The following is a 12,316-nucleotide window of genomic DNA, read 5'->3' as shown; positions in this document are numbered from 1 at the left end:
CAAGTGTTAAGAGCCTTAGCTTATAACAATAATCCTCTGTGACCTCACAATGCAGGTGGAAAGAGCCTTAGCCAATAGGGAGAGGAGGAGATGGTGGATGCTGCGGATGGGCCATTGGCCTTTATCTGCCATCATGTGTCTATGTTTCAATAACCATAAAGCTCTATGACCTCACAATGCAAGTGTTAAGAGCCTTAGCTTATAACAATAATCCTCTGTGACCTCACAATGCAGGTGGAAAGAGCCTTAGCCAATAGGGAGAGGAGGAGATGGTGGATGCTGCGGATGGGCCATTGGCCTTTATCTGCCATCATGTGTCTATGTTTCAATAACCATAAAGCTCTATGACCTCACAATGCAAGTGTTAAGAGCCTTAGCTTATAACAATAATCCTCTGTGACCTCACAATGCAGGTGGAAAGAGCCTTAGCCAATAGGGAGAGGAGGAGATGGTGGATACTGCGGATGGGCCATTGGCCTTTATCTGCCATCATGTGTCTATGTTTCAATAACCATAAAGCTCTATGACCTCACAATGCAAGTGTTAAGAGCCTTAGCTTATAACAATAATCATCTGTGACCTCACAATGCAGGTGGAAAGAGCCTTAGCCAATAGGGAGAGGAGGAGATGGTGGATGCTGCGGATGGGCCATTGGCCTTTATCTGCCATCATGTGTCTATGTTTCAATAACCATAAAGCTCTATGACCTCACAATGCAAGTGTTAAGAGCCTTAGCTTATAACAATAATCCTCTGTGACCTCACAATGCAAGTGGAAAGAGCCTTAGCCAATAGGGAGAGGAGGAGATGGTGGATGCTGCGGATGGGCCATTGGCCTTTATCTGCCATCATGTGTCTATGTTTCAATAACCATAAAGCTCTATGACCTCACAATGCAAGTGTTAAGAGCCTTAGCTTATAACAATAATCCTCTGTGACCTCACAATGCAGGTGGAAAGAGCCTTAGCCAATAGGGAGAGGAGGAGATGGTGGATGCTGCGGATGGGCCATTGGCCTTTATCTGCCATCATGTGTCTATGTTTCAATAACCATAAAGCTCTATGACCTCACAATGCAAGTGTTAAGAGCCTTAGCTTATAACAATAATCCTCTGTGACCTCACAATGCAGGTGGAAAGAGCCTTAGCCAATAGGGAGAGGAGGAGATGGTGGATACTGCGGATGGGCCATTGGCCTTTATCTGCCATCATGTGTCTATGTTTCAATAACCATAAAGCTCTATGACCTCACAATGCAAGTGTTAAGAGCCTTAGCTTATAACAATAATCATCTGTGACCTCACAATGCAGGTGGAAAGAGCCTTAGCCAATAGGGAGAGGAGGAGATGGTGGATGCTGCGGATGGGCCATTGGCCTTTATCTGCCATCATGTGTCTATGTTTCAATAACCATAAAGCTCTATGACCTCACAATGCAAGTGTTAAGAGCCTTAGCTTATAACAATAATCCTCTGTGACCTCACAATGCAAGTGGAAAGAGCCTTAGCCAATAGGGAGAGGAGGAGATGGTGGATGCTGCGGATGGGCCATTGGCCTTTATCTGCCATCATGTGTCTATGTTTCAATAACCATAAAGCTCTATGAACTCATAATGCAAGTGTTAAGAGCCTTAGCTTATAACAATAATCCTCTGTGACCTCACAATGCAGGTGGAAAGAGCCTTAGCCAATAGGGAGAGGAGGAGATGGTGGATGCTGCGGATGGGCCATTGGCCTTTATCTGCCATCATGTGTCTATGTTTCAATAACCATAAAGCTCTATGACCTCACAATGCAAGTGTTAAGAGCCTTAGCTTATAACAATAATCCTCTGTGACCTCACAATGCAGGTGGAAAGAGCCTTAGCCAATAGGGAGAGGAGGAGATGGTGGATGCTGCGGATGGGCCATTTGGCCTTTATCTGCTGTCTTGTGTCTGTCTCTATATGCAAGAGCCCTCTGCAGCCAAAGGTAAGTTGCACTGGGGTTGTCTTCAATCCTAGTTGGAGGGCTGTTTTGAGGTTTACTGTACAGTACATGCCTGCCTCTCTGTGTCCCTACAGTTTTGCGTGCTTCCAGTTTTTAAGTTATCTGCAAGTCAGAGAGACCCAGCCAGATTTGAGTGCCTTCATTGTGAAATCCTGAGCTGGGTGCTTGTATTGGAGTTTAGCAGTGAACCTCTAAAAGGAACGCATGCTGAGTGGGTACAGATAGGAACCCATTGTATTTCTGTTTAAAACTTAGCTTAAGAAAACACTGAGCTAGGTTAGACTTCCGAGCTACAGAAGAAAGAGGTAGGCTTTGCTGAATTCTTACAGTCAGGATAGTAGGGAAAGAAGAGCCAGGAAAGGAAAAGGGAGGCACAAGGAGGATAACCATATTGACCTGTTCAGTGAGAAGATAAAAGCAAACCTTTTCCAGAGATGGCAAGGCGGTAGAAGTAGACCCCATGAATTGAGATTGCTGAGACGCTGTCTCAGGAATAGAGGCGTGCAGTCAGGGCCTTCAGGGAATTTGCCCCATCCCCCTAAAGGCCCTGAGGGCACTGCTCTGAATTTGATTGATTGAGCAGGCAACAGGCAGATCAGGGCCTTCAGGAGGTTTGGAGAATCCCCGGCCCGAGAACCCTTCTTTTTCGTTGTTGTTTGTTTACTTTTTGTTTGAAATAGTTTGACTGGCTGAGCAGGCTGCCTACTCAACAAATCAAACTGCATCAAGCAATAAAAGAGCAGGGCTGTAGAGCTGGGGATTCAGTGAATCCCCCGAATCCCCTGGCCACACGCCACTGCTCAGGAAGTACTTTTTCACAGAGAGGGTGGTAGTCAGCTGGAATGCCCTCCCGTGGAAGGTGGTGGAGATGAAAATAGTGATGGTGCTAAAGTGTTGAAAGTGTAGATGATATGGGTAGGACCTTAAAGAGCTGTTTCTGTTGAATTCTCAGCGTTGAAACTGATCAGTCGGCCCAACCATACATGCTCCATAAATTAATTATTTAGTTGAAATGGTCCTTTTACTTAGATATTTCTGGGCCAGAAACCCAGAGCCCTGCCCAGTAGTGTGCTTAGGTTGCATCTACTGGAATCTCCGTCAAAGCTCACTCCAGCCCATCTTAACCGTCCCAGCCCTTAAAACCCTCCCCAGCCCATCCTCAACTGAATGCCCATATACGGGACACAGGCTGTGCAAGCCTGCCAAGTACTGGCCTTAGTTCCTTCAATGTATACCCATTATTTTCTGATTAGATCCTCTGTATTCATCCTACGCTTGTTTGACCTCTGTTACTGTTTTCTTCTCCACCACCTCCCTCGGGAACGCATTCCACGCATCCACCACCCTCTCCGTAAAGAAGAATTTCTTTACATTGCTCCTGAGTCTACCACCCCTCAACCTAAAATTATGTCCTCTGGTTTTACCATTTTCCTTTCTCTGGAAAAGATTTTGTTCTACGTTAATACCCTTCAAGTATTTGAACGTCTGAATCATATCTCCCCTGTCCCTCCTTTCGTCTAGGGTATACATATGCAGGGTATATATATGCAGGGCTTCCAGTCTCTCCTCTTATGTCTTCTGGCGCCAACCTCCTACCATTTTCGTCACCTTCCTCTGGACCGCTTCAAGTCTTTTTATGCCCTTCGCCAGATACAGTCTCCAAAATTGAACACAATACTCCAAGTGGGGCCTCTCCATCGACCTGTACAAGGGCATCAACATTAATCTAGTGTTTTCACTGAGTTACATGTGTAAAGTCTGGACGCAACACATAATTGAACTAAATTACATTGCCCTGAAGTTCAGCCTTTCCCATTTTTTCTATGAATTTAATTGAACCCACTGCCTGAGTCATTACATCAGGCCCCGTCTCTAGCAGTATTCAAATCTAAGCTAAAAGCCCACTTCTTTGAGGCTGCTTTCAACCCCTATGTCTATCCTATCATTCTCTCTGCAAGAAACTCCCCAATCCCTATATGTCCTGTCTGTCTGTCCAAATTAGATTGTAAGCTCTTCAGAGCAGGGACTGTCTATTACATGTTAAATGTACAGCGCTGCGTATGCCTTTCAGCGCTATAGAAATGAGAAATAGCAGCAGTAGTAGTAGTAGTAGAACCTCTGAATTCTGAGAATCCTGTTCATGTACCTCCCATCGTCCGAGATCCAAGGTAACCGCTTCTCTTCTCCTTCATTCCCCTCTTTTCTCCAGTACCCCTCCCTCCCCCTCCTTATCACCCTCTCCCCTCTTTCATTACCTTTCCTTTCCAATCCCAACCCCCTCTTTCATATGTTTATGTGTATTAAAAGTTTTAACCGCACTTCAGTTTATCAACAACACGGTGTACAAAATATATAAAAACGAAAAGAATGCCATAAAAAAATAGGAAAGCAAAGAAAAGACAAAAGTAAAATGAATTAAATCTAAATAATCCCCTTTCATTACTCTTCACTCCCAATCCCCTCTCTCCTTTATCCAGTACCTTCCCCTTTACCCTTCACCGTCCATTCTTTGCTTCTTCTTCCATCATCCTCACTTTCTGATCCCTGTCCTCACTCTCACTCCATTTCCGACCACATCTCCTCCTCCATTACCCATTTCCTATTACTCTCAACCATCTCCCTTTCTAGGTTTTTATTTCTCCATCCCCCACCTCTCTCTTTTTCTTCACAGCACTTCCAGATATACCTAAGGGACCAAATTTACACAATTATTCCCTTTGCGCCACATGACAATTCAGTCTTCAAACATGAGTGATATGTGAAAGTCAGGTAGTTTTGAGACACCTTACTGAACTCTTACCCCAGAAGGGGGATATGAAGAGGGAAACGGGGTAGGGGAGATACATAATGAGGTAGGGAGGGAATGGTAGACCATCGCAAATAGAGGAGATGCAATGGTAAGCTGTGATGGAAGGAGATGAAGGGAGGCAGAGACCATGGTGTGGGAGTTTGAAGTTGGCAAGGTGGAAGGTGGATGACGGCAGGTAGAAACCAAAGTGGTCTACTAAGGTGGCTAGGGTTGCAGCTATGGCTCTTCGCCTTCGTTTTGGGTTTTATGGAGAGAAGAGGCTATTTCAGATTTTCTCTGCAATAAATATTCCTATTATCCCAGGACAAGCAGGCAGCATATTCTCGACATGTGGGTGACGTCATCTACAGAGCCCTGACGCGGACAGCTTCCCAAATATGTGCTCTGTACCCCCTCCCTGCCCTTTCTCGCCTTTAGACTGGCTGACCCACTAAAATGACCTAGTCCTTAGCATCTGTGATGTCACAGAAATGTTTAGCAGCATGAAAGGGGAGAGGGGGGATCTGGGGGTAAGCTTTTAGGGGATCCTGGCCTCTCTGAAGGGCTGCCTCCTGCTTGCCTTTCATTCTCCACTTCTGGTAAAAAGGTTTCTGTATCCAGCGTGTGAGTGAAACAATGGTAACTGAAATATCTCTGAAAGGAAACGGGGAGAGGGATTCCTGGAAGGCATGGAGGGAGGGAGAGGAGAAGGCGGTGAGAGGCCGGCACTGGAGGCGCTGTCTGCATCCTTTCCCAAGCTCCAGCTGTCCTCTCTGCAATCTGTCTCTCTGTTTATCCATCCCTATTTCTCCAGGTTCTTGCTGTCTCTTTGTCCTCCTTCTCTGGGATTTTGCTTTCTGCTTTGCACCATCAGCCCCCAAACCATTTCTGAAAGTGATGCGGTGTTTTAGCCTAGAAATGAGCTAACAGAGAACAGAACTCAGATGTGAAATTGTTGATCTGACGATAGCGATCGTCCAGTAGTACCTGAAGATTGGAGGATGGTCAAAGTAACAACGATTCTTAAAAAAGGTTCCAGGGGTGATCCGGGAAATTACAGAATGGTAAGCCTGACTTCAGCATCGGGCAAAATAGTGGAAACTACGTAATATAAAAAATAAAATTACAAACATGGTTTATGGTAAAGTATTTTTTTATTGTCATCAAGCAAAACTACATTGCACCTCAATGAGCAATCAAGTTTCAAGTTACCAGCTTACCTTTTTCCTCATTTTGTGTTGCATAGACTATCAAGAGAAACTAGAAACTTCTACTTATTTGCTTATCCAAAAATTAATGGGTGTAGATATAAGACCTTCTTAGATAGGACCCTAGCATTTCAAACTGGTAGGCAACAATCTTGGTTAGGTAAATGTATTCAGCAAGCTATGTTATCCTATTGCAGTTTTCAGAAATGAATTAAGACCACTTTGTTCGATAAATTTATTACTTAATGAGAGTTTTATTATTGAAATTCTATTTTACAAATATTTGTATTTTTTTGCTGTATTATTGTATTTCGCTGATTGTCCAGCTCTTTTTAGTGTAAACCGCCTAGAACTTTTGGTTATGGTGGTATAAAAGAATAAAATTATTATTATTATTATTAAAAGTTTGTTATACTGCCAAATCAGGCTTCAAGGTGGTGTACATCTAATAATTAAATTTAAAATAAAAAAGGGGTATAACATAAGTCACAATATAACAAAAAAGACTTTAAAACCAAACAGTATTTTGTACATATTAATACAGAGACAAACAACAAGGAAGAAAACAGAAAACAAACTAATCAATCTTTATGGATAAACTCCAAGATTAAAATAGGCGGAGCACAAGTCCTTTGGAAGAACTGGATTATTGCAGGTATTCGAACTCTAAAGGATATTATTTCAGATGGCAAACTGCTTGAATTTTCACAATTGCAACATAGATTTGGTCTTAGTAAAACACAAAGCTTTAAATGGTTGCAGTTGAAGCAGGCCATTCAAGTAGGGTTCCCTGAATGGAAGACTTTGAACAGTCAGTATAGTCTGGAGTTCTTATGCTTCCAAGCAGACTTCCTAGGACATCAAGCCACACTGTGGTATAAATTATTATCTGGATACTTGAATAAAAAACCAAAGAATGGTCTGAGAGACATTTGGAGCATTGAGATCAAGCACCAAATTTCTGCATCTCAATGGCCACGAATTTGGTCTTGGAGAATGAGATGTACAGTGTCAGCATCTATGAGACAAACTTGGTTATTTTTATTACAGTGTTAGAGTGTTTTGGACCCCTGTTCGTTTACAAAAATTAGATAGTTCTAAGTCCAATAGATGCTGGCACTGTAATTTGGAACCTGGGACACTGGATCATCTACTTTATTATTGTCCCTATATTAAGATATTTTGGAATTCAATCTGGCCTCAAGTAAATGCATTATTGGAAAATCATGTGGCACTCTCTTACGATACAGTGTTATTTGGCATGATGATGAGGAAAAAGAGTCAAATATCATCAGAAAACAACAAGCTTTTATTAGTTATGACAGGGGTTGCCATCCAACACATAACCAATAATTGGAAAAATCACAGAAACCTTAGTTATACATTTTGGTGGAATACATTATGCCATATATTTAAAATGGAAAGAGCAATAGCAGTACAAAGAGGGACATATACCAAATTTATAAAAATATGGAGGCCATTGGCAAAATATTGTAGTGAATAGTCATCACGTCTTCTCTTCTTCTTCTTTTGGCACACTAAAAGGGGGGAGGGAGTTGGGTACAATAGTATAAATTTGTTATAATATGATATATAATATGTGTATATTTATATTGAAAATATGATGAAGGATGGGAGGTTGGGAGGGTTATTTGTATCACTAGATTTTCATGTGATAATGCGAAATAATTGTTGTATTATATTTTTTTGTGCACTTATTGTTCAATTTGAAAATGAATAAAGAATTAGAAAAAAAAAAAAAAGAAAACAAGAGGGAGAGGGGGAGAACTACAGTGTATCAAAGTACAGAAAGGAGAAGGGAAGATACAAGAGGGAGGGCAAAGCAGAAAATTACAAGCTAAGAGAATTAAAGGTCAAAATGGCCTTAGGAGGACTGTTATGGCCCGAAAGCATCTTGAAACGAAAAGGTTTTTAGTTTTGACTTGAAAAAATTTAGGATTGTTTCGTCTCTTAGATGGTTTGGGGCAGAGTTCCAAAGCGAAGGAGCGGTAACCAAAAAGTTATTATTACGCATGGTGTTGATGTGTCTTAGGATGGTATGGTAAGCAAGTTTTGTGAAACTGAACAGAGAGTTCTTTAAGGGGCATACAGTATTAGTAATTTATTGATGAATTCAAGTTGACAAGAGGTTCGAGTTCTAGATTTTATATGTTATTCGGGTGCTCCACAGGTAGCCAATGGGCTTTGATCAGCAACAGGGTAACATGGTCTAACTTTCTTGCATGAGCTATAATTTTGACGAAAGTATTTTGTACTATCTGTAGGTGTCTTATTTCCTTAAGGGTTATACCCTTATAGAGTGCATTACAATAATCAAGGCGAGAGAGCACAAGTGAGTGGATTAAGATATTCAAAGCTGAAGAGTCCAATTGTTTTGAAAGAGAGCGTATCAGATGCAGTCGGTGAAAACATTTCTGCATAACTGAGCTAATTTGTTCATGATAAGTTAATCTTTCATCAAGGATAACAGCACAATGACATGCATCAACAAAGCCGACAGTAATTATCCTGCAAACATAGTCCTCTACTCCAACCCCAGATTCCAACCCTCTTAACCCATTTTTACCTCAATAATGTCTGCAAAGAATAGAAATCCAAAACACCCTCGGAAGGAACAACAGTCCATCCCAGAAGCTGTCTAGTGACTCAGAATGTTATAATGCCTCTGTATCACTCCATGGTGTGACGTCATCTTGAGTAGTGCATTCAGTTCTGTTCGCTTTTTCTCAAAAAAAATATAGCAGAACTAGAAAAGGTTCAAAGAAGAGCATACAACCAAGATGATAAAGGAGATGGAACTCCTCTCATATTAGGAAAGACTAAAGAGGTTTTGACTCTTCAGCTTTGAAAAGAGATGGCTGAGGGGAGATATGATTGCAGTCTACAAAATCCTGAGTGGAGTAGAATAGGTACAAGTGGATTTAATTTTCACTCTGTCAAAAATTACAAAGACTAGAGGAGGCTCGATGAATTTACAGGGAAATACTTTTTAAACCAATAGAAGGAAATATTTTTTCACTCAGAGAATAGTTAAGCTCTGAAATTTGTTGCCAGAGGATGTGGTAAGAACGGTTAATATAGCTGGTTTTAAAAAAGGTTTGAACAAGTTCCTGGAAGAAAAGTCCAGAGTCTGCTATTGAAACAGACATGGGGGAAGCCACTGCTTGCTCTGGATCGGTAACATGGAATGTTGCTACTATTTGGGTTTCTGTGGGTACTTGTGACCTGGATTGGCCACTATGGAAACAGGATACTGAGCTAGATGGATCATTGGTTTGATCCAGTATGGCTATCTTTTGTTGTTATGATGTTACATAAAGACCAAACGGCCTCTCCAGTCTGTCCATTCTACACCAACTACTAATCTCCATAATCCCTTCCTCTCCCTCAGAGATCCTTTGTACATAGAAACAGAGAAAATGGCCTGGAAGGTTGGGCAGACTAGATGGACCATTTGGGCCTTTATCTGCCGTCATCTACTATGTTACTATGATAAAGACCAAATGACCTCTCCAGTCTGTCCATCCACACCAACTACTAATCTCTACAATCCCTTCCACTCCTCAGAGATCTTCTGTCCATAGAAACAGAAAAAATGACCCAGATAAAGACCAAACGGCCTCTCCAGTCTGTTTATCCACACCAATTACTAATCTCTACAATCCCTACTTCTCCCTCAGATATCCTCTGTACATTGAAACTAGGAAAGGACACAAAACTCAACAATTCTCATATGTTATTCAGTGCAAAGTGATATGACCCAATTACCTCTTTGTTCATTAAATTGCCTTGGTTTTCTATACAATATTACATTTGGTTCAAAGTTCTTCTACTTGTGCTAGAAACGCTTCATTTTGGTGATCCTCCATATATGGCTTCTTTGGTGATTCTTGCACTCATCTCAATTGATGCAAATCGCACGGTATCGTCTTCTCCTAGACAAGCATTCTGCATTCTTCTTTTTAGCTTCTAGTCTCTGGAACAAACTATCCCCTGAAACGAGGTCCAAAGTTTCAGTTGGCAGATTTAAGACAAGCCTGAAGACCTACTATTTCCAGAGGGTCTTTGGGATTGATTCCCAGTAAGTACAGACCCTTTGAAATACCAAGGTCTACCCTCCTACCCTTCCTTCTTTTTTACCCCTGATGTTCCAAGTTCTAGCTTTACCCTCTCCAAGGTAGGGAGAACGAGAAGGCACTCTCTAAAGTTAAGAGGGGATAGATTCCATACAAACGTAAGGAAATTCTTCTTTACCCAGAGAGTGGTAGAAAACTGGAACGCTCTTCCAGAGTCTGTTATAGGGGAAAACACCCTCCAGGGATTCAAGACAAAGTTGGACAAGTTCCTGCTAAACTGGAACGTAGGCAGGTAAGGCTGGACTCATTTAGAGCACTGGTCTTTGACCAGAGGGTCGCCATGTGAGCAGACTGCTGGGCACGATGGACCACTAGTCTGACCTAGTGGCGGCAATTCTTATGTTCTCCCTCCCTTCTTTCTACCCCAATTTTCTTCTGATTTTATGTGAGGATATTTTAATGTACTGTACAACGCTTTGATCTCTTTCAAGCCAAGGCAGTATATGAAGATTAAAATAAACATAAATGACCTATCCAGTCTGTCCATTCACACCAACCCGTAATCCCCATGCCTTCTTGAATTTAGATATAGTCCTTGTCTCTGTGCCTCCAGCTAATGTGTTAAAATTAGCACACCCTAACTGGATAATAAAGGGTTAACACATAATTCTTCCTAAATAGGAGGCAGTAAGACCCTGATTCTGTAAAAGGTGTCTGCAATTAGGCATCTAGATTGGGGAGCCTAACGATCTAGGCGCTTAACTTAATTTTTTTAATTGACTTAATTGGGGCTGATAATTGAAAAGTGCCATCAAAAATTTAATTACTGGTAGGTACCTAGCTTGGTAGCCTCCAACTTCGATGTTGGTGTCTACACCAAGACGCCTACCAGCAAGTAGGCATAATTAGGGACGGATTTGGAGTGGAGTTTGGGCATGAATTCAGTTAGGCACCAGTATTTTAGGCCAAGAAAACCCTGGATTAATGTACTAGCAGCTAAGTTTTTCACGCCTACCGACACTTAAGTTGATTTAGGCACCACTGGGTATGATTCAACAAACGGTGCCTAACTTTGGTTGACTTGCGGTAGGTGCCTTCTAAGTTAGGCACCGTTTATAAAATCTGACCCTTAGTGTTCCTGTATTAAAGATTTTGCATAATCTGAACATTACCATCTGGCCTGCAAACAACGGTAAAAAAGTGGCTTTTGCGTGCCCTCTCATGCAGGTTGTTCCCGCACACTGAGGCCATTTTTTCCACATAGGCAAAATTGCTGCTTTTTCTAATTTTTGAACTAAAGGCCACGTGCTACTTTCCCCATTAGTATGTGGCCATTAGCTCGAGAGCCTCTCCCACTATCTATTTTGTAAATGGTAACAGCTCACTAGCAGCAAAGACATGCTGTATTTGCTGAGAAAAGTCGAAAGTCATAACATAACTGAATATAAAGAAGATGAATGAAGATCATGAACATGGAAAATGATGAAGATTTTGAGATTGAAGGCAATAGAATAGTTGTAAAGAATTTCAATCTCCTAAGCTCTTTCGTAAACAAAGAAGCAACTAGTAGGGAAGAAATACTCCAGAATAGCAGTTGGTCGCTCTTCAATGAAGGCTCTTGACAAAGTATTCAAAGGCAAGGAAATAGCACTCCAAATGAAGATCAGACTCATTTTCTCAGTGGTCAGTTATGGATGTGAAAACTGGACACTACGAAAACAAGATAGAAAGAAGATTGACTCATAAGAACATAAGAATTTGCCTCCGCTGGGTCAGACCAGAGGTCCATCACACCCAGCAGTCCGCACCCGTGGCGGCCCATCAGGTCCATGACCTGTCATGTTATTGATTTAGCCCTATAGCCCCCTTGTTTTTATCTATACTCTTTCCATACTCTTATCTACCCTTATCTGTATCCCTCAATCCCCCTATCCTTCAGGAATCCATCCAATCCCTCTTTGAATCCTCATAGCGTACTCTGCCCGACCACTTCCTCCAGGAGTGCGTTCCATGTGTCCACAACCCTCTGTGTGAAGAAGAACCTCCTGGCATTTGTTCTAAACTTCTCCCCTTCCAGTTTCTCTGAGTGCCCTCTTGTGCCTGTGGTTCTCCGTAGTTTGAAGAATCTATCCTTGTCTACCTTCTCCATGCCCTTCATGATCTTGAAAGTTTCTATCATGCTTATGCTCATGAAGGATTTTATGCGTGCTGTGGACTACCAGAAGAACTAACAAATCAAT

This window comes from Geotrypetes seraphini, chromosome 10 (genome assembly GCF_902459505.1).
Source record: "Geotrypetes seraphini chromosome 10, aGeoSer1.1, whole genome shotgun sequence".
Classification (NCBI taxonomy): Eukaryota; Metazoa; Chordata; class Amphibia; order Gymnophiona; family Dermophiidae; genus Geotrypetes; species Geotrypetes seraphini.
This window is presented reverse-complemented; position numbering follows the sequence as displayed.